The sequence below is a fragment of the Vombatus ursinus genome, unplaced genomic scaffold (assembly GCF_900497805.2).
Source record: "Vombatus ursinus unplaced genomic scaffold, bare-nosed wombat genome assembly UNPS02014789.1, whole genome shotgun sequence".
NCBI lineage: Eukaryota > Metazoa > Chordata > Mammalia > Diprotodontia > Vombatidae > Vombatus > Vombatus ursinus.
The window spans coordinates 24,208,638-24,229,657 of record NW_020954567.1 but is presented as its reverse complement, the minus strand read 5'-3'; positions in this window follow the sequence as shown (position 1 = coordinate 24,229,657).

Below are 21,020 nucleotides of genomic sequence, written 5' to 3'. Positions count from 1 at the left end.
TACTATCATTTCACAGGACCAGAAGAATGTCAGTACTGAAAAAATGGCTCTTTGTTTTCATGGGATGGTTGAAGTCAATAAAGGAGCTTTGCAATTTCCCAAAAGCTTTTTCTCCTCCCACTATTTAACATCAGGGCTGTTTATTCCAGACAGTGGTGTACTGGAGCCAGATCATATTGGCAATCCCATTGTTAAATTTTCAGTGCAAACATTTACACTTTGGAAATCAGCAAGGAATACAAATCAGGGCTTGGTTTATTGTTTTGTGGGTTGTCTAGACTTAAGAAAGTAATGGGGAAAGTGTTAATGATGCAGATTAAACTGAAAAGTGTATCCTGCACATTTTTTTCCCCAGAGAGCTGGTTGTTAGATATTTACCAGTACACTCCAGATCCCAGATATATATACTGGTTACTAATCTTTATAGGATATCCAAGCTAATACATGAAATCTGGGTAATTGATCGTCTTCATCCATTTGGACTTTCATGTGTGGATGAGGAGGTCAAAAGCCTTTGAATGACTACACTTCTCTTCCAAGAGTTTGTGAAACAGGCTGGGGCTTAATGCAATTGACCACATATCATCTATAGACAATACCTCCAAAGGGAACAATGGAGAATCAATATAACACAATGGGAGAAAAGTGCTAGAACCAAAGACATCTAGGATTGAATCTGGCCCCTCACACCACCAGTGACAGATCACTTTCCTTCATCTGTAAAACAGGGCCAATAATCTCATAATATTTAGCTCACAAGGTTAGTGTGATGAGACAATACATACACGGAAAGCGCTTTGCAAACCTTGATGTCAGCTATTAGGATTGATGAGAGGCAGCAATCTAAGGGTTCGAGATGGGGCCTCAGGCTCTGGAAGATCTGGTTTAAGCCCCATTTCTGGCAAACATTAGCTATGTGACCCTGACCAAGTCATTTAACTTCCCGGCGCTCTAGGCTCTATGGTGCAGAGCAGGGGCTGATCTGCGTCCGTAAAAGGAGTCTCCTCACAGGCATTCTCCTTATACCACTGAAATCACAAGACTACTAGAAAAGAAAATTATTATTGGAACCCAAGTGGTTAGATAGCTTAAGGAGTTCTCTGCAGTGCATTCTAGGGAGACCAAAACAGAATCCAATAACATTGACTGCCACGTAGAGTGTTGTAAGGTATGCAACATGCTTTCCTCACAGCAACGGTTCGAGATTGCTAGTGCAAGAATTATTGCCCCCGTTTTATAGATGAGGAAACGTTTTATAGAGGCTCTTGGAAGTGAGATGATTTGTTCAAGGTCATACAGGAAGTGAACATCAAAATCAGGACGTGAAGTCAGAGCTCCTGACTCTGCTACAGCCTGTGGTCGCTCAACCAAACACTTTCAGGGCAGGCAAACCTAACGTGGAACAGGCGCACACACACACACACACATGCACAAACACAGGATGTATGCACTTACACACTGTGAACATACATGCACACATCTACTCATACATGCACATGCACACACTTACATATATACACACACAAAAAAACAGAAGAAATGTCTGAATCTTGATGTGAAAGGCTACCATCTCAACTTTTTTTTTAAAAAGAAATAAATTAGTAGCCAGTGAACATGTTAAGTTCCTTTATAAAGTAAGTACCTAATGAATACTTATTGAACTGAATTGAATTGGGGATTATTCACCTTTCTGAAAGGGATTAAGACAAATTAGTAGCTTGCTATATGGTATTTGCTAAGCGTTGATCGTGTAAAGTGCACTAGAGGACAATTAAGCTAGAGGACAGACGGACCAGAACTTCTGGATTGGAAAAGGGGCAAAAAATTTTCCTGGTTTGCAAAAAGGGGGAAAGGAGTCTGCAAGCTATAGACCCAAGAGCTTGACTTTGATCCCTCCTTTTTCCCTAAGAGCAGATTCTTTAAGGGAAGAGACTGTTTCATTTTGCATGGTGCCTAGAACCATACTTTGTACATAGCAGGTGCTTCATAAAGGTGTTGGATTTAATTAAGTTGATGAAAAGTAAGGAATGCAGTGTGCCCTAGTAGGAATGGCCTGCATCTACATGTAAGAGATCTTCCTGCCTTCTAGTCTCAGCTCCACCACTCACTAGTTATGTGACTTAATCCTTCCGTGCCTCAGTTTATTCAGCTGTAAATTAAGAAGATTGAACCAAGTTCTCCTTTTCCAAACTGTGTAATGAAAATTGAGCTTTTGTGAGAAAATTTCAACATTGGTGATATTTTCCCTTCTAAAATATTAAATATGAATGTATATCTGCATAAAAATATTTATTATGTGTTGCAATTGTCCAATATACAAATAAGCACAATATTGTCTATTTTGCTCACACATTTGTCCAGCCCATCTACCTTTTATCTCAGGAGTACTATGACTCACTGGGGCCAATATGTGTGGGGTCCATCAATATAGCTAATAGTTGGCATTTATATAGCATTTTAAGTCTGGCAAAGTGCTTTACAAACATCTCATTTAATCCTCACAATGATCCTGAGAGGTAGATGCTGTTATTATCCCCATTTTACAGATGAGGAAACTGAGGCAGAGAGCAGTTAAGTGATTTGTCTCACATCAAATAGCTAGTAAGTGAAGTTACATTTGAACTGAGGACTTTATGACTCCATGTCCGTTGCTTGCTTGCCAGTATCTTTCAAGACCCAAAATGTGACAAAGCCAAATTCATTTGGGAAAAGCTAGATTAGCTGACCTCTAAGGTCTTTGCTAGCCAATAAAAGCTTCTGATTCTAATTAAGAAGTGGCATTAGCTCTGTGGGGAAGGAGGAAAAAGCAGGTCCCTAGTCATGATGGAAGAATTTTAATAAAAAAATACTAAGTTTTAGGAAAGGAATAAGTCATTTTGTAAATGAATGTGTGGGGCCCTCAGCGCATGCAGTTTAATCTCAAAGGCAAATTTGGCAAAAGGTGTCAAAACCCCAGCTTTACTACAAATGCGCAAGGGAACAGAACCCTAAGCCTTCAGGACCTTGATCCAGTATAACCTTCTCCGACTATTGAAGGCAATACTTCTAAGCCATCCAGTAAAATAAGGAAAGGATGTATGAGGTGAAGTTCTGGGATGGCAGAAAAATCCCTCCCCCATTCTCCCCAGTCCCAGCTGCCTGAGCCGTTGCCTCCCTAAAAAGCTCTCTCTGTCTTTTAAATTGCACTACTTACACCAGTTGCTTCAATGACTCTGAACTCCGCCAGCCCCTCCTGGGTTTTTACTACTTTTCTGGGCAAATACATTTGCCTAAATTAAAAAGCCAGGCCTGGCATCTGGATCTGGGAGAGGGCGGCAGGAGTTTTTTATCCCATCTCTCTAGCTAGCTGGTAGGTCTGCACGCTCAAAGAGACAGTCCCTTTCCCCATGCTTCTCCCTCCAACTCTTTAAACTCACCAAAAAACGAACAAAAAATTGCTAAAATAGGGCCAGTGACTGTATTATTACTTTACAGTTTGCAGAGCACTTTACATACGTCATCTCAACAACCCTGTGAGATTAAGTGCTATTATTGTCTTTTTTTTTTTTTTTTTTTTGGTAAGGCAATCGGGGTTAAGTGGTTTGCTTGGGGTCACATGGCTAATAAGTGTCAAGTGTCTGAGGCTGGATTTGAACTCAGGTCCTCCTGATTCCAGGGCCAGTGCTCTATCCACTGCACCACCTAGCTACCCCTTTTTAGCTTTGTTTTATATTTGAGCAAATGAGGCTGAGAGATTTTAAGTGGCTTGCCCAATGCGCACATCTAGTAAGTGTCTGAGGTAGAATTTGAATCCAGGCCTTCCTGACTCCAAGTCCAACTCACCTTTCACTGGGTCACCTCACTGCTTATAATACAGGCAAATATTGTACAAACTGATCAGTAACCAAATAATAAAAGAAACAAATTTTATTTGCCATTTGCAACTAGGTAGCACAGGAGCACAGGAGCTCAGGAGCCAGGAAGTCCTGAGTTCAAATCCTGCAACAGACATTAACTAGCTATTTGACACTAGTCAAATCAGTTAACCTCTGTCTGCCTCAGTTTCCTCATCTGTAAAATAAGGATAATAACTACATCCCAGGGTTATTGTAAGGATCCAAAGAGATGACATTTGTTAAGTGCTTAGTGCAGTCACTGGCACATAGTAGGAACTTAATAAATGCTGGTTTCCTTCCCTTGTTTCCCATTGTTCTTAATCTACTAATACAAGGGCATTATCTCTTCCCTGTGGCCTCACTTCTTCAAGATGGAAGAGGATTTTTCCTTAATGAATAGATTCATAACATGGGCCCTACGTGGAACCCATCAAACATTCTGATGCTCTCAAAGAAAAATGGTCTTGAAGTACTAGGGGTGTGTCCTTGGGCAAATCAGTTCACCTCTGTTTGCCTCAGTTTCTTCAACTGTAAAATAGGGATAGTAATAGCACTACATCCCAGGGTTATTGTGAGGATCAAATTGAGATAATATTTGTAAAGCACTTAGCACCACGCCTGGCAAACAGTAGGTGCTACGGAAATTCTAGCTATCATCATCATCACTATTATTATTATTATTAGTATTATCATTATTGTTATTACTATTACTACTACTACTACTTGGAGATGAGGAGAATCCAGTGGCAATTGTATGTGGCTCAAACCAGAGGCTTCTCTAGAGCATTTGTGTCCGACTGTGTTGTGAGAAATAGCAGGAGTAAAGTGTAGGCTGATAGTATTGGTACTTTTGGCCAAGGACTGCAGCCAGTCAAAGAATTTTGGAGAGTGAGAGGGAACAGAGTTTCTGTGTCACTGACAGAACTGACCTGTCCACGGTGATGAACAGGGAAAATGTGACGAGGGTATCACCAGGGAGGTCACCTGGGCTGGGAAGAATAGTGCTGCAACAGGAGTAGAAGAGTGCATGCAGTATGAGCCAGATGTGCGGGCACATTTGCTGACACCTGGCCCTTGTTCCATCCATTTCTCTGAACAGCATCTGAGATCATAGGATCATGGGATCACAAACCTAAGCTGGAAGATATCTCAGAAGCGATCTACTCCAATCCTCCCATTTTACAGATAAGGAAACTGAGGCTCAGGGAGGTTATGTGAGTTGCCCGCGGTCACATAGGTAATGAACATCAAAGGTAGGATGCAAAACTGTTGGGGCTCTCTGATTATGTCTACTACTTGGTGCTACTGTTCTAACTGTGCCAGCAATGAGAGACAGTGGACAGGAATTTGATTTAATTTACTTGATCATTTTGAATTGAATTGAATTTATTGAATTAAGTACCAATTGTGTGCAAGACAATGAGCTAATGTAGGGATACAAAAAATGAAAAAGAACTTGGCCACTGCCTCAAGATTATACTCTGTTAAAAGGCACGAATGCATACACAAATAACCACATAACAGATTAGAAAATAATAAAGTTTTTTGGAGAGGTCAGAGTGAGCCATCACAAGAAGGCTGGCCACGAGGTGATGAATGATTTGCCCATGGCAACCCATGAAACAAAGAAAAATTCAAAATGGCCCCCGTCTACTTCTATAGTAATCATAGCCAAGCGACAAAGAAGGGAGCAAAGACTCTCACGAATCCCAGTTTCTAGATTGTCTACAAACATTAATATATCTGTTGGCATTCTAGATATGAGATCCTTATCCAATGATCAACAAGTCATTATACTGCCAGAGCAGGAGTTCTTAACCTGGGATCCATGGACCCCAACTTCAGGGGGTCTATGAACTTGGATGGCAAAAAATTTCATCTTTATATTCACTAACTTCTAGCTGAAATTTAGAATTTCCTTCAATTATTTAAAAATATGATTCTGAGAAAGGGTTTATAGGCTTCAGCAGATTGACAAAGAGGCCCATGATATACAAAATGTTTAAGAACCCCCTTACTAAAGAAACTCAATTATGTCAACCTCGCCATTCTCACTCCAAATAAAGCCAGAATTTATAAGGAAGCCTCAGTTAAATGGAAGCAGTGTGGTTTACAGAGGCAAGGATGCCCTATAAAAGCAAATAAAGAAGCTGGTAGATTTGGACTCCCAGGCATTAAAAAGCATCAAGAAACATCATTTTATGGATCTTTTGGTCACCCTAGATTGAAATATTCTCTATGAGTATTTTCCAGTAAAACCACCATAAAGATCATTTCAGTTTACAAGCCAAAATCTGTTGCAGAGGATTGAGGAGGATTCACTGGTTGATAAGACCCTTCAAATTAAAGTACTATGTTCTTTAATACTCAGTTCATGCAAATGTGCATATAAGGGAGGGCAGGAAAAGAGACCAAAGGCATGTGGAGTACACAGAGACCTCATGCCTATTTAGAATTAATATTTTGTTCAAGAAGAGAGTTGGGAGGTGTCAGATCATGTGAGGATTAAATAACTTCATTAAAAAGGAAATTGACTATATCTTGATGAACAAGAAATAGTTGGTTACTAATGATTTAGCAATCATTTCAAAATTAGCAATCTGTGTGCAGAGTAGATTTCTTAGAACAGAGATTTAAATCAGTACCAAACAATAAAATAAAATAATAAAAATGGTAAGATATGATATGAAATTAAAATAACTCCAAATGGATCTACTTAGAGGAACTTCTGACTCCAAAAGAGTAGGGATGGGGAGAAGAAAATGGATAGAAGAACAAATATTCACAAAGATTATTAGAAGATGAGTCACTTGAGGGCAAGAACCTGTTTTTGCCTTTCTTTATAAGCCTGGATCATAGTAGGGGCTTATTAAATGCTTGTTGATTTATCTTTTCCTAATGATGTTTAACTGATGTGATACAGTCACCCTGGAAGACCAAAAGAGCTCAGTAATCTCCTCAGCCAGCAAATATATGATCTCCTCCTAGCCAAGCTGAGATGCATGACAGCCAAAGGCAACAGAGGTGTAGAATTAAAATCCATTGGTAAAATCTTACAAAAAATAGGGGAGAGTAAATTACAAGCAGTCTCACCTCATAAAATAATGAAGGGGAAACAAGTTTACAGATAGTTTGGAAAGAGATCAAATAAAATCAAATTATTTAAGACTGAAGCTAGAGGAAGAAAACAAACAGATGAAAAATGGAATAGACTTACCAAGGTTACTAAGAAAGTATTTTTTACCATTAATGACAGCAAAGCTGTCACATGGACTCAGTCCCTGATTTGTTGTATGAAGAAGCAATAAAGGCATTAAAGAAAAAAGAAACAGGAAGAGTAGCTGGATGAGACTAAGTATGGACAAATGAGGTCTGTGCTGGAAATGATATTGTCTTGAAAGTGTTGAGGAATTGATTCTCAAAATTTGAGGCATCCTAATGAGAGGAAGATACCAAACATTTGTGAAAACCATGAACATAATTATTGCCAAAAAAAGATGACCGAGAAAGTGCTAATAACCATAGATCCATATGCCTACTTTCCAATCCCCACAAAAATCTTTAATGGGAAATTTCCACATGTATCATGGGTATCCTTGGGGAAGGCATGAGAAAGCAACAATTGGACTTGTATAATAAGTCCTTGAAAGATGCATCAACAGAAATAATTTTGTTTGCTCTGATTATTAATATGAAGACAATATAGAATATAATGATTTTTTTTTACCGAAAGTGTTTGTCACTTTAATGGAGGATGCCCAGGATGGAGTCCAAAGGAATCTATTGATTTTTTCTATAGATGTTGAAGTCCTCCAGATGTCCCTTTTGCAAATAATACCATGCCAATTGCATCACCCCCCAGGACATTGCAGGATCTCCTAAATGAGATCCATAATCATTAAAAAAAGAGTTTGACCTAACATTAGAAAAACCAAATGAAATGATGACATGATGATGGTGGTGATAATAATAACAACAACAATAATAAACAGCTAAAATTGAGATAATGCTTTAAGGCTTAAAAAGCAGTTCATGTCCTTTTAAAAAATTATCTTCATAATAACTCTGCAAGGTAGGTGCTATCATTATCCTAATTTTACGGATGAGGGATCTGATACTCAGAGAAGGTAAGAGACCCACCCTGAATCACACAGCTAATAAGTATCTGATGCTGGATTCAAACCTGTCTTCCTGACTTCAAGTATATTAAAGAATATTCATTTTACAGCTGTGATATGTAATTGGGTAGACACCCAAAGAACTGGTCCATCAGTACACCATCAGGACATATATCTTGGATGGATAATACTGATAGACAATGTGCTCAGGCTAAAACTGAACAGGAAGAGAGGGACAGGTTAGATTGCCTTTGGAAAATTGCAATTTTTAATGACTTCAAGCTTCTCTAAGCATCTAAGTGACTCAGTGGATAGAGCACTGGACCTGGAGTTAGGAAGATTTGATTTCAAATACAGTTTCAGACACTTACTAGTTGTGTGGCCCTAGACAAATCACTTAACCTCTATCTGCCTCAGTTTCCTCATCTCTAAAATGGGGATAATAATAGCACCTACCTCCCAGGGTTGTTGTGAAGCTCAAATGAGATATTCGTAAAGTGATTAGCACAGTGCCCAGTACATAGTAGGTGCTTAATAAGTGCTTGTTCTCTTCCTCCCCACCCTGTCCTGTCACTGTCCGCTTACTCCCTGAAACAAAGGAGCATCTCTTTAAAATCAATATTCTTCTCGTAATGCTTTACAGATTGATTCAGCTTTGATGATGAACACCTCCTCAGTACCTCAGTTGCCAGTGCTCTCTGACTGGAGGGCTGGAGGACAGAGCAATAAACTTCTTGCAAAGCCTCTCTTTATAGAGGGCTCAGATTTTTTTCCCAGTTAACTCTTCATTTCCCATAATCTATTCTGCTTGGTTTTGACTCCGTGAACATCTGGCATTCCCCATCCCCTTTCCAGCTTCCTTTTGTGCATTTTCTTCCCCCATTAGATTGAGGAGAACAGAGGACAGAAATTGCCTTTCTTTTTGTTATTTGTATCCCTAGCACTTAATAGATGTTTATTATTGACTTGAATAGTAAAATACCAGAGTGGCTGAAGAATTTAAGTTGCATGTCACCCAAAGGACAATGAAGAGATTGAATAATGGGTGTAAATAGGTTATAGCATATTTCAATAAAGAATTGTGTACCAGAAGTTCTATAAAAGATATCATCAAAGAGACATATGAAATGTAGGTGGGTTTGTGATGTTATGTAACAAGAGCGAGATGGACAGCCTGTGTGTTCCACTGGTGCCTATAATATGTTAGGAGAGCTAGAAGAAGGTCCATACATGTTGGGGGGAGTTAGTTTGAAGGATTTATGGGAGGACGTAGACAAGAGCATGAGAAAGTGTGTATGGACGAGCTATACTTTCCACCTTTGAAGGGAGTGTAGCCACATTTTTGAGATCACAAATGCATCCAAGGATCACAATATCTTCCAAGCATCTCCCTCTATTTGCTCTTTTCCATCTACCTATAATATTGTCTTGTCCTCTTAATCCAAAAAATGGCTTCCTTTAACCCTTTTGATCCTTCTACCTCATTCAGCTAATGTCCCACAATAGCCAACTCTTCAACCTCTTACCATTTGGCTTCAGTCCTCACTGCTTTACTGAAATTGGTGACCTTTGAGAGAGCCCTACTCTCCTAATTACCACATCCAATGACCTTTTCTCTAGCTTCATTACCCTTTACCTTTCTGAAGCATTTGACGCCACTGACTTTGCCCTCCCACAAGATATTCCTCCCTTGGCCTCATTATACCCTCTTTATTCTCTTCATCTTTCTCTAAACATTCATCCTTCTTCTCTATTAGCTCCCTGTTCTTTTTCCAACCTCCTAAGGTACTTATTGACACCATAGTTTTGCTTTCTGCCCCTCTTATACTCTATTCCTTGAAAATCTCATTCATTCCTTTGGCATCGACAATCAGCTCCACACAAATGATGCTTAATTCTCTATTTCCCTCCTGTCCTCTTTGTCAGATCTCAGACCTGTATCTCCAGCTGCTTACAAAATACTTTTACCTAAATGTCACACTAGCACCTCAAATTCAACACATTTGAAATTGAGCTTATCTTTTTTTAACCTGCTCTTCCTTCTCGCTTCCTTACTTGTCAGTGGCACCACCATTCACTCAGTTTCCCATGTTTAAAATGTTGCTATTATCATAGAATGAAAGGATATAGAGATGGAATGGACCTTAAACACCATCCTATTTAATCCCTTCATTTTACAGGCATATCAGGGTCCTGGTGCTGGTGAATGAGCCCAGTCCTTATGAATGTGCCCAGCATGCTTTACTGATGCAGTCCTCTGGCGGAATACCTTGAACAGGTATTATTTCCAGTTTGTTTAAGACAGGAAAAAGAGGAGCCTTTTTCATTGGCTACTATAGCTTTACAGTAAGTATCTCTCGGTCATATTGATGTTAATTGTTAAATGAAACTGGGGTTCTAATGATTGATATTGAGGAAAACATACTTGAATGATGCTTAAGTCATAGCATTTGAGAAGACACTCCCAAATCCTCAGTGGTACCCCTAGAACCTAGAAGGATTATATAGACTTCTGTGGGGATCTGATTTGTCAGTATGTTGCAGTTGGGACCAGGATAGCAATCCCAGTTCCCTGTTACATGAGTGAGAAAACTAACTTCCAGAAAATTGAAGTAATTTGTCTCAAGTCACATAAAAAGGAACAGATTTCAGTTCAACAGACATTTAATAAGTGCCTACTGGGTGCCAAAGAACTAGAAACAAATTAGATGTATATTGATTTGCAAATGCCTTAAACAAGTTGGGGGCACATGAATGTAATGGGCTGTTATCATACTGCAAGAAACACTATGGTAAATACAGAGAAGCATGGTGAGACCTAGAGGAACTGATAGAAAGGGAATGAGGAAATCAATAAGAATGGCAAGTCAATAAAAGGGTCACTAAACATTTATAAAGCTCCTACTTTACAAGGCACTGTGCTAAGTGCTGGGGATACAAAGAAAGGTAAAAGACTGTTCTTTCCCTCAAGGAGCTCACAATCTAAAAGGGAAAACAAGCAAGCAAATATGTACAAGTGAGCTATATACCAGATAAATAGGCACTAATTAAGAAAGGAAAGGCCCTGGAATTAAGAAGGGTTACGAAAGGCTTTCTGTAGAGGTTAAGATTTTAGTTGGGAGTTAAAGGAAGCCTAGGAGGTCAGTAGTTGGAGTGGAAGAGGGAGAACATTCCAGGCATGGGGGAAAGACAGAGAAAATGCCCAGAGTCATCAACTGGGGAATGACTGAACAAGTTGTGGTATATGATTGTGATGAAATATTATTGTGCTATAAGAAATGACAAGCAGAATGATTTGAGAAAAACCTGGAAATACTTACATGAAATGATGCAGAGTGAAGTGAACAGAACTAGGTGAACACTGTACACAGTAATAGCAATACTGTATGATGAAGAACTGTGAATGACTTAGCTATTCTCAGCAATACAATGATCCAAGACAGTCCCAGAGGACTTATGACGAAAAATGCTGTCTGCCTCCAGAGAAAGAACTGATGGCATCTGAATACAGACTGAAGCATACGATTTTTCACTTTCTTTCTTTCTTTCCTTTTTTTTTTTTGGTTCGAGTTTTTTCTTCCACAAAACGACTAACATTGAAATATGTTTTATATGATTGCGCATGTATAAACTATATCAGACTGCTTACCATCTTGGGAAGGGGGAAGGAAAGAGAAGGAGGGATAGAATTTGGAACTCAAAAAAACCCCAAAGAATGTTAAAATGGTTTTTAATGTAATTAGAAGAAAATAAAATATTTAAGAAGGAAAAAAGAGAGAACGAAAGAAAGAAAGAAAGAAAGAGAAAGAAGGAAGGAAAGAGAGAAAGGAAAAAAGGAAATATCCAAAGCCAAGAGATGGAATATCTTGTTCTTGGAACAGCCAAGAGGCCAGTGTCATTGGATCAAACAGCAGATGTTGGAGAGTAAGGTGTAAGACAACTGGAAAGTTAGGAGGCAGCTAGGTTATGAAGGGTTTTGAATGCCAAGCAGAGGATTTTGTATTTGATTCTGGAAGTGATAGGGAGCCATTGGAGTTTTCTTTTTTTTAATTAGAAAAATGACATGATTGGCCCTATATTTTAGGCAAGTAAATGAAAAAGCAATAACAAAATAATTAAAAACCAAATGCTGTGAAATTATAATGAGAAAAAGCAAGGGCCCCAAGGAGAAATATGAGAAGAAACCTCTTTCCCTCCTTTGAAGAGCTGGGGCACTATGGGTGCCAGTCACCAGCATTTATTAAGAGCTTACTACATGCCAGGCACTTTGCTAAGTGCTGAGGAGACAGAAAGGCAGAATTAGTCCCAATGGGACACTACAGATGTCAGACTTTTTCATTGTATTGGTTAGTTTTACTTAACGGTGTAGCTTTCAGCTGGGAGTGACCCTTTAGAAACCTTGAGTTCATCATCTCACTGAGCCAGGGGACTGGACTGTGTTGCTGCCTCTTTACATTCTTCATCCCTGGGTCTCCCTGCTTTCCCTTCATGCACACTGATTACTTACCACAGAAGATTTTAAGGATCTTTACTTGAAAGATCTGAAAGTTTAAAAAAAACTCACTAATTGAACGAAAAGCAAAGGTGCTTGCTTACTTAGGAAGGGAGCATCAGATAACGGACTGATTCAGAATTTCAGATTCCGTTAGCTTCTCAGGTTGTGAGCAGATGACAAGAAGGCTCAACATCGAGCTTTGTCATCATGGTTACTGGCTTGGGAGAAAGATGTCCTGTCAGAGGCCAAACTGGCTGTGGTAAATGGCAGGAATATGCCCCGAGGGCAGCCAGATGCCTCTTGTTTGTTTCTGGAATGTTTTCTCTCCTTCTTCATTCTCCTATGCCCAGGATGGGAAGATGGTCAGCTACATTTGGAAAAGGTAAAATCAATATTGATGACATATGCTTTTTAATGAGATGGTTCCTTCTTCTCAAACTTTAAGAAAGAAATCAGGGGAAGGGAGGTTCCTGATGGTACAACCTCAAAGAGAAGCAGTCACTCCAGACCTTATCTACTCCCCCACTTCTCTGTAGCTCATTCTGCCTCTGTCATTTCTTGGATTCAGAAAGAGATTTGCATCCAAAAAGACATATGGTTAATATAGTTACTGAATGTGGGGAGAGGTGGGCGTTGCTAAGAGTGGAGAGAGGTGGGTGTTAGCTCATAATCACAGAATCTCAGGGATAGAAAGGACCCCAAGAGCTATCTCTCTAACTCAGACCTGAACAAGAAGTGTACAAAATACTGAACGACCCTCTAAGGGTTACTCAAGGCTTAAAAGGATAGATCTCTGGCTAGCTATTGGATTGATTGATGAATTGATTGATCTATGATCCACCCACCACCCACTCTCTGCCACTTGGATTCTCACCACTTTTGTCAGACCTCACCTACACCTTTGGAAGAGTTTATAGTTGAGACAAAGCTGGATCCAGGCCAATGGGAGGGGAGAGGGTGTAAGGGATTGGTGATGATAGTACTCCCCAGCTGGGGCTCCAGTCAGGTCAGTGGAAAGCTGGAAAAGAGCCCCTTCCCACCCCCCACCCCCAGAGAGCAGTGATGGGCTCTCATTCTAAAAGCTCCGGCTTTTGTTCTCCATTTGGCAGCCTGCCAGACCAAGCTGTGGTCCCTCCAGCTTTGCCAGGAGGTACGCAGGTGCACACACCCTAGTTACCACCGTCAGCTAACACACAGAGGAAACACCAATAAAAAGAAATTCTCTCTCTCTGCCACGTTGCGCTGGATGTTCAAAGGTTAAGTGTAGAGCCTCAGTACCCTAGCACTCCTGAAAGACAGGACAGCTCTTGGATTTAGTAGCACATATTTGGCAAGGGCTTTGAGTGGTTAAAATGGAGGAAGAAGTCAGTAAACAGAAGCAGTTTATTTGCTATTATATTGAAGCTGGAGAAAGGGGAAATGTTTGGAATAAATACAGTTGCTTTGTCTTTTTTCTGTATAATCACTTTATTGGATTTTGTGGACTAAAATATGTTGCATTTAATCAATGACTAGTTCTACATCCATCAAAATGCTGTGTCATAATTGTAATTATTGGGACAATTTGGGCTGGGGAGATAGACAGCTTTCATGCATCAGGTCAAAGTTTCTCCACTTCGTGAATTAACTAGATAATTCAGGCAAAAGCAATATTCTTTGGTTTAAATAATACATGTAGATGTAGTTCTATCATTTATTTTAATGATTTATATTTTGTGCTGTATGTCTTTGTATTTATTTATGTCTAAAAGCATTTATTATTTCCCCTTCCCACTCCCCTCAACTGAACAATAAAAAAAAGAAAACCTTTATGGCAAATATGAATAGTCTAGTATACATGTACATACACACACAATTGAATGGAGTTGTCTTGAGGGACAACTATGTAAGTAAAGGCATTACAATTGGGCTAGGTCTCAGTTGGCCTTATAAGTAGTGACCAACATTTTTTTAATTAAAAAATCAGTATATGTGGTCAATCAACTTAGCTTTGCTGCCACAATACCTCAGCTATTATATTGACACATATGGCATAGAGCTCTCAAGCTTTACAAACTACAGATGTCTCCACTAAGCGTCACCGTCACTATAATGCTCACACTGATATCTCTCGTCTTAAACTACTGGTACCACTCTTATACCTACCGTTTGCACAGCCAATGTGGTGTCCTAGACAGAGCACTAGATTTAGGGTGGACAATGTAAGTTCAAATCCCACATCTGACACACTAGTTTTGTAATCTTAGGCAACTGACCCCTTCTCTCTGTCTCCATTCTCTCCTGTGTAAACGCTCATGTTTTTTCAGTCATGTCTGACTCTTCATGACCCCATCTGGAGTTTTCTTGGCAGACATACTGATTTTCTTCTCCAACTCATTTCACAGATGAGGAAACCGAGGCAAACAGGGTTAAGTGACTTGCCCAGAGTCACACAGCTAGGAAGTGTCTGAGGACAGATTTGAACTCAGGAAGATGAGTCTTCTGACTTCAAGCCTGGTGCTCTATCCATTATGTAAAACTGGGATAATAAAACCTCTGCTACCTACCTCTCGGGTTCATTATGAGAATCAAATGAAATAACAGTATGTAAACTATCTTGCAGACTTTAAAGCACTATATAAATGTTAGTGGTGATGTGAGCTCATCTCCATTTTAAAAATGAGGAATTGAGGTTGAAAGGAGTTCAGTGGAGTACCAAAAGTCACATGACTAACAAATGTCTGAAACAGTGTTTGAACCCACATCTTCCAGACTCCAACTCTAATATTTTATCCATGCCTTATCTTGCCTTCAAGCAAGCCTCAACCTCCTTTCACAGCACCCTCTAGTTAGGCACCTCCCACTCTCCCTTTTCATATTTCTTTTATGTGTTGCTTGCTCCAGTAGAATGTAAGTCAAGTCAACAAGTATTTATCAAGCACCTACTATGTGCCAGGTACTGTGCTAAAGACTAGGGATAAAAGGGAAGTTTAAAAAAAAGTCCCTGTTCTGAAGGAGCTTACAATCTAATAAGGAAGACACATGCAAACAACAGGATAGGAAAAAAGAGATACATACAAGATAAATTGGAGATAATCTCAGAGGGAAGTCACTAAGATTAAGAGGGACCAGAAAAGGCATCTTGCAGGTGAGAATTTAGTTGAGACTCGAGAGAGCCAGGGAAGCCAAGAGACCAAGAAAAGGAGAGACAGACAGACAGACAGACACAGAGACAGAGACAAAGACAGAGAGACAGAGAGACAGAGAGAGAGACAGAGAGACAGAGAGAGAGACAGAGAGAGAGACAGAGAGAGAGAGAGAGAGAGAGAAATGCCCAGAGTTGGGAGATAGATTGTCTTGTGTGGAAACAGCCAGGAGGCAGTGTCACTAGATCTCAGATTACATGGAGGGGAATAAGTTGTAAGAAGACTGCAAAGGTAGGAAGGTGCTAGGTTATGAAGGATTTTAGAATGCTGTTATATTTGATCCTGGAAGTAATAGGAAGCCAATGAAGTTTATTGAATGGGGGAAGGAGGGTCGATTTGCTCAGACCTGCACTTTAAAAAGATCATTTTGACAGCTGAGTGGAAGGTGGATGGAATGGAGAAAAGCAATATCAGATCAAGGAGCAGGCTATTTCTATAGTGTAGGCACGAGGTAACAAGGACCTCATCAGGATGGCATTGTCAGAGAAGAGGAAGTATAGGTGAGATATGTTACAAAGGTAAAATCAGCAGCACTCAGGAACAAATTGGATAGGGGGTGGGGTTGAGAGAGTGAAGAGCTGAGAATGACATCTAGGTTGGTGAGCCTAGGTGACTGGGAGAGTGGTGGTGTTGGGAAGAGAGGAGGGCTTGGGGAAGAAAGGGGGATAGATAATGAGTTCAGTTTGAATATATTGCATTTAAGATGTCTCCAAGACATACAGTTCAAGATATGTAATAGGCATTTGGAGATGTGAGCCTGGAGGTCAAGAGAGAGGTCAGGGCTGAACAAATAAATTGCTAACAAAACAGCACTTTAATAGGAAGAGTACATTTTCCATACATCATATCATTTGATCCTCAAAGACTTTCTGAAATAGGCATTGCTACTATTTCCCTCTTTCACAGAGGAGGAAATTGAAGTTTAGTAAGGTTAATTGACTTCTCCTGTGTCTTATAGCTGGCAGTTGGACAAGCAAACATTGAAACCCAGATCTTTTTCTACTAGCAATGCTGTGTCACCAAGGTGTGGAAGCCTTCAGTTCACATTTCTTCCACTAATCCACTCTAAAAATCATTTGACTGGTAGAGAAGTCAGTCAGCAAGCATTTTTAAAGCCCTTCCTATGCGCCAGACACACTAGTGACTTCTAAACCCAGTTCTGCCATTGATTCATTCTCTAAATAATAATAATAATTTCATTCATAGTACAAGATATCCATGTATGCATAGATTACTCTCATAAAAATTTTCCCTTCTATAGATGGGAAAGTAAGCACATTAGGTCAATTGTTAATGATGTTCTCTAAGTCACCCTTTTCTAGGTAATAATAAAGTATAAGATATTCTCCACTCCTTTGGTGTCATCTCCTCCTTCACATATCTTAAGAATTGACCCTTTAGCGTCCTCAAAATCATACCACCTCTCGAGTGGCCCCCCTCTATATATTCTTGACCTGGCCTCACTGCTTTTCCTCTTTCTTTCTTCAGTACCATTTTCCAGTGCCACAGGAAGAATATCTGAGATGAAAATGTTAGCACCTAAGTGTAGGGCTCCCATTACTGTCAATGATGAGTAGATTGTCATAAAAAAAACCTTTACACATGTTTTCTATTTCTCATCTATTTGTTGCTTTTCAAGTTTTATCCTTAAATGTCCTTGGGATGACTTTGCTTGGATCTCTCACCTACCTTCCTTTCAACTTGGCTTTACTTCCAATGTTTCTTGTTGCTTTATGATGCAATGTTGCTCAGAATCTTCCATCCTCCTCCTCTATCGGATTCTAAAATAGGCTCATGTTCTAAACCAGAGTCATTGTTGTTTGCCATCTCTCCATTTGGCAAGCAGATCAGGCATTTGTTGACTAAGGCACTTTTAGTTTCTTTTTGTCTCTTCATTTTGGCAATTAATTCACACTGGCTAAACTTCTGTACGAATTTATTATAATAAGTACAGATTCCTCTCCTCCATTCATTTCTCATTTTTCACTATAAATAACTTGTTTAAATAGGTCAAGTTGACATTTTAATTGCATGACAGATCAGCTCTTTGCAGATGACCTTGTGCTGATTGTATCAAGCCCTGGAACATTATAATCTCCTGAATGAGATCCATAATCATTTTAAAGAGTTTGGCCTTACTATCCACCTAGGACAAAACAAGTAGATGAAAACTTCCTAATGTTTAGTCTATGATATGCCATTATATGGAAAACCTATAGAATTCATCCATCAATATACAACTCTCAAACAAACTCCATAAATTGACAATGAGTTTGGCCTAGAATTTAACAGGAGAGGAGTGGGCTAGCCCACCTTTGGGAAATTGCAAAGTTCTTTTATTGACTCCATGATTCTCCCTGAAACTGAGGTCCATCTGCTTACACCAATATTCTTAGGGTGATGTTGCATGGCTGAGGGTCATGAAACACTACAACTTCTGAAGAACTGAAATTGAGTATCACCCAAGAGGCAACGGTGAAGTTCATAATAGGTGAAGGAAGAATGCAACACATCACAAACAAGGAATTATGCAGGAGTTGGAAGCCTATTAAAGAAATCATCAGTGAAACGTATGACTGAAAAGAATGGACCAATCATGCAATGAGGGAGATGAACAATGGACAGCCTGTGTGCTTCATTAATAACCTTAAAATGTTGAGAATATGAGGAAGACTCCGCCAGCATGTTGGGTGTACACCCGCAACTGCAAATTTATGGGAGGATGTGGGTGGGAGTTGCAAAGGTTGGGTGAGCATGAATAGTTTGCCATCTACATTGTTGAAAGGAATGTGATTGCAAATTCATTGGACTATTTGAGTTTAGCTCACATTTAGAGAGTAATTTAATAAGCTTGCAATAGCCTTTCCGAATAACAACCCTGTAAGGTCATAGGATCATAGATTTAGAGCTGAAACAAGGAGTATGCTGGAGCCAGCTTGACCCAGCTCATGAGAGTCAACTGTTAAGTGAGTGTGAACATTTACTCCTCAGAAATCAGTAAACGCTACAAATCAAGGCTTGGTTTATTGTTTCATTGATTGCCTAGAGCCTAGACTTAAGAAAGTGATGGATAAAACTTTAATAATGCAGATTATACTTAAAAGTGAGTCTTTTGAACATTTTCCCCCAAAGATCCAATTGTTAAACATTTACTAGCAGAGTGCAATTGGAACTAACTTTAAAGGTTACCTTGTCCCAACCCCTCACTTTACAGATGAGGAAATTGAGGCTCAGAAAAGTAAAAATTTTCCCCAAGATCACACAATAAACAAGTGGTAGCAGAAGGGTTCAGACCTAGGCCTTCTAACTTCAAATCCATCATTCTTTCCCTAAGCCAGTCTGACAGGGACTCCCTTCATCCCTGAGTGCATCAGTGGCCTGTATCTCCAGGCTAGAATTTCTCAAGCCCCAGGTGATCCATGAACTTCCCCTTTTTTCTTATAATGTTGGGTGCTATAATACCTCAATAAGCTGTCTTTAGTATCTTCCAAGAGGAACTTTCCGTGAACTCAAGGTATTCTTGCTATCACTATTCAGAATATTCCCCAACTGAACAGCTTTTGTGATAACGAATTAACCCAGGAAGATGTGTATGAATTGATTCTAGGGTGAAGTAAGCAGAACCAAGAAAAAATGGTTGCTGCAGAATTTAAACAAAACATTACATTCTAAGGAGGGCACATTTTGATTAATTTTAATGACTCACCTTGGTCCCAGAGAACAGATTATGAGACACATCTCAGTATGAGGGGTTTGGGGAGGAGCAGGGGAGGGAGCAGGGAGGGAAGGCCTACTGTTACAGAATGTAGCGTTTGATGTCAGATATGGTCTCTGCACTGGTTGTTTTAGCTGAATTATTTTTCTTTGTTACAAGTTAAGATTTAATTGGGGGGGGTATAGGGATAGGCAGCCATTAATATTATTGTTGTTGTTCATCCTTTGTTCTCAAAAAGGACCAACGATATCCAGAGAGTGATGTCTTGACTTGGGCGTGAATTGGATTTAAGTTAAGGGGGATTGGGAAAGTCTTCCTATAGAATATGGGACTTTTGCTAGGACTTGAAGGGAGCCAGGGAAGCCAGGAGATGGAGATAATAAGATACTACATTGCAGATGGTGCAAATGCATGACATTTCCGGCATTCTGGCTCTTTCGAGCCTCTTTACATTGTTATCCTCTTCAACCACTCTCAGGCCAATTTGCCCGTATATGACTGGAAGGATTCATGTTCACATAATTTCTCCCTGTTGATTAGGTTACCGCTGGTCTTTTCCCTTTCTCTTCAGAGGCATGATTCTGGTATTTTCTCTCTCATCTTTTGATCTTGCCCTTTTGGCATTCTAATCCAGGTAGATTTTCTTATTACTTCTATTGAGCACAGCTGTTCACTGCCTGTAACTGTTCCTTTGCCCCAATGCCTGCAATTGCCCACTGAGCCATGAACCAGTAAGTACCTTAGAAAGTAGTTTGGTCATCTCAATGTTATATTGAGCCCACAATGTACTGCCACACTATTAGTATCTGGCCTACAGTACAGTTCAACACAAACTTTGAGTAAGACTTGCTTTGGGGTTCATTCTTGTAGTGACCATCCCAGGACCTTGATGTCTACTGAAGACAATTTTGTTTGCCCTGCATGGGTATATCAGGACTTATGTGTCATTTGATCATCTGGGCAATTATTGAATGGTCTAGACCAATGGTTCTCAAACTTTTGATCTCAGGACCCCTCTATATTCTTCAAAGTTATTGAGAGGCCCCCACCTCCACGTAGAGCTTTGGTTTATAGGGGTTATATTTATCAATATTTATTATGTTAGAAGCTGACACATATTAATATTATCACGAAGGTAGTTTTGATCTCACGGACTCCCTGAAAGGATCTCAGGGCCCCAAGGGTTCCCAGGACCACAGTTTAGAAATCATAGGTCTAAGCCAAGGAAGAAGAGGAAGAGAAGAGAGGTGAGCTGAGAGGTCTAGTACTGGTGAAACATAAATGACTCTACCACTTTGGAGCCAGGAAGTGCTGCATACAATCCTTCCAAATTACTTTGTGACCTTCCTCCCTGTTCATTCTCCACTCCTCTTGGCTCTCTTGTTTATAGCTCTCTTGTATATAGATTTTATAAAACATTAAAGTGATGCTCGGTTAAGACTTGTAACATAGGGGCTGATTCTTAATGATAATAATTACATACAGTTGAGTGAAAGCTAGACAACACTGGGGTTTCCATCTACTGCAAGAGATGGCCTCCCCAGCCTCCCCACCCCACCCCAAATAGTGCCTTCTGTCTGGGATGACCTTCCATATATTCTCTCTCTCTCTCTCTCTCTCTCTCTCTCTCTC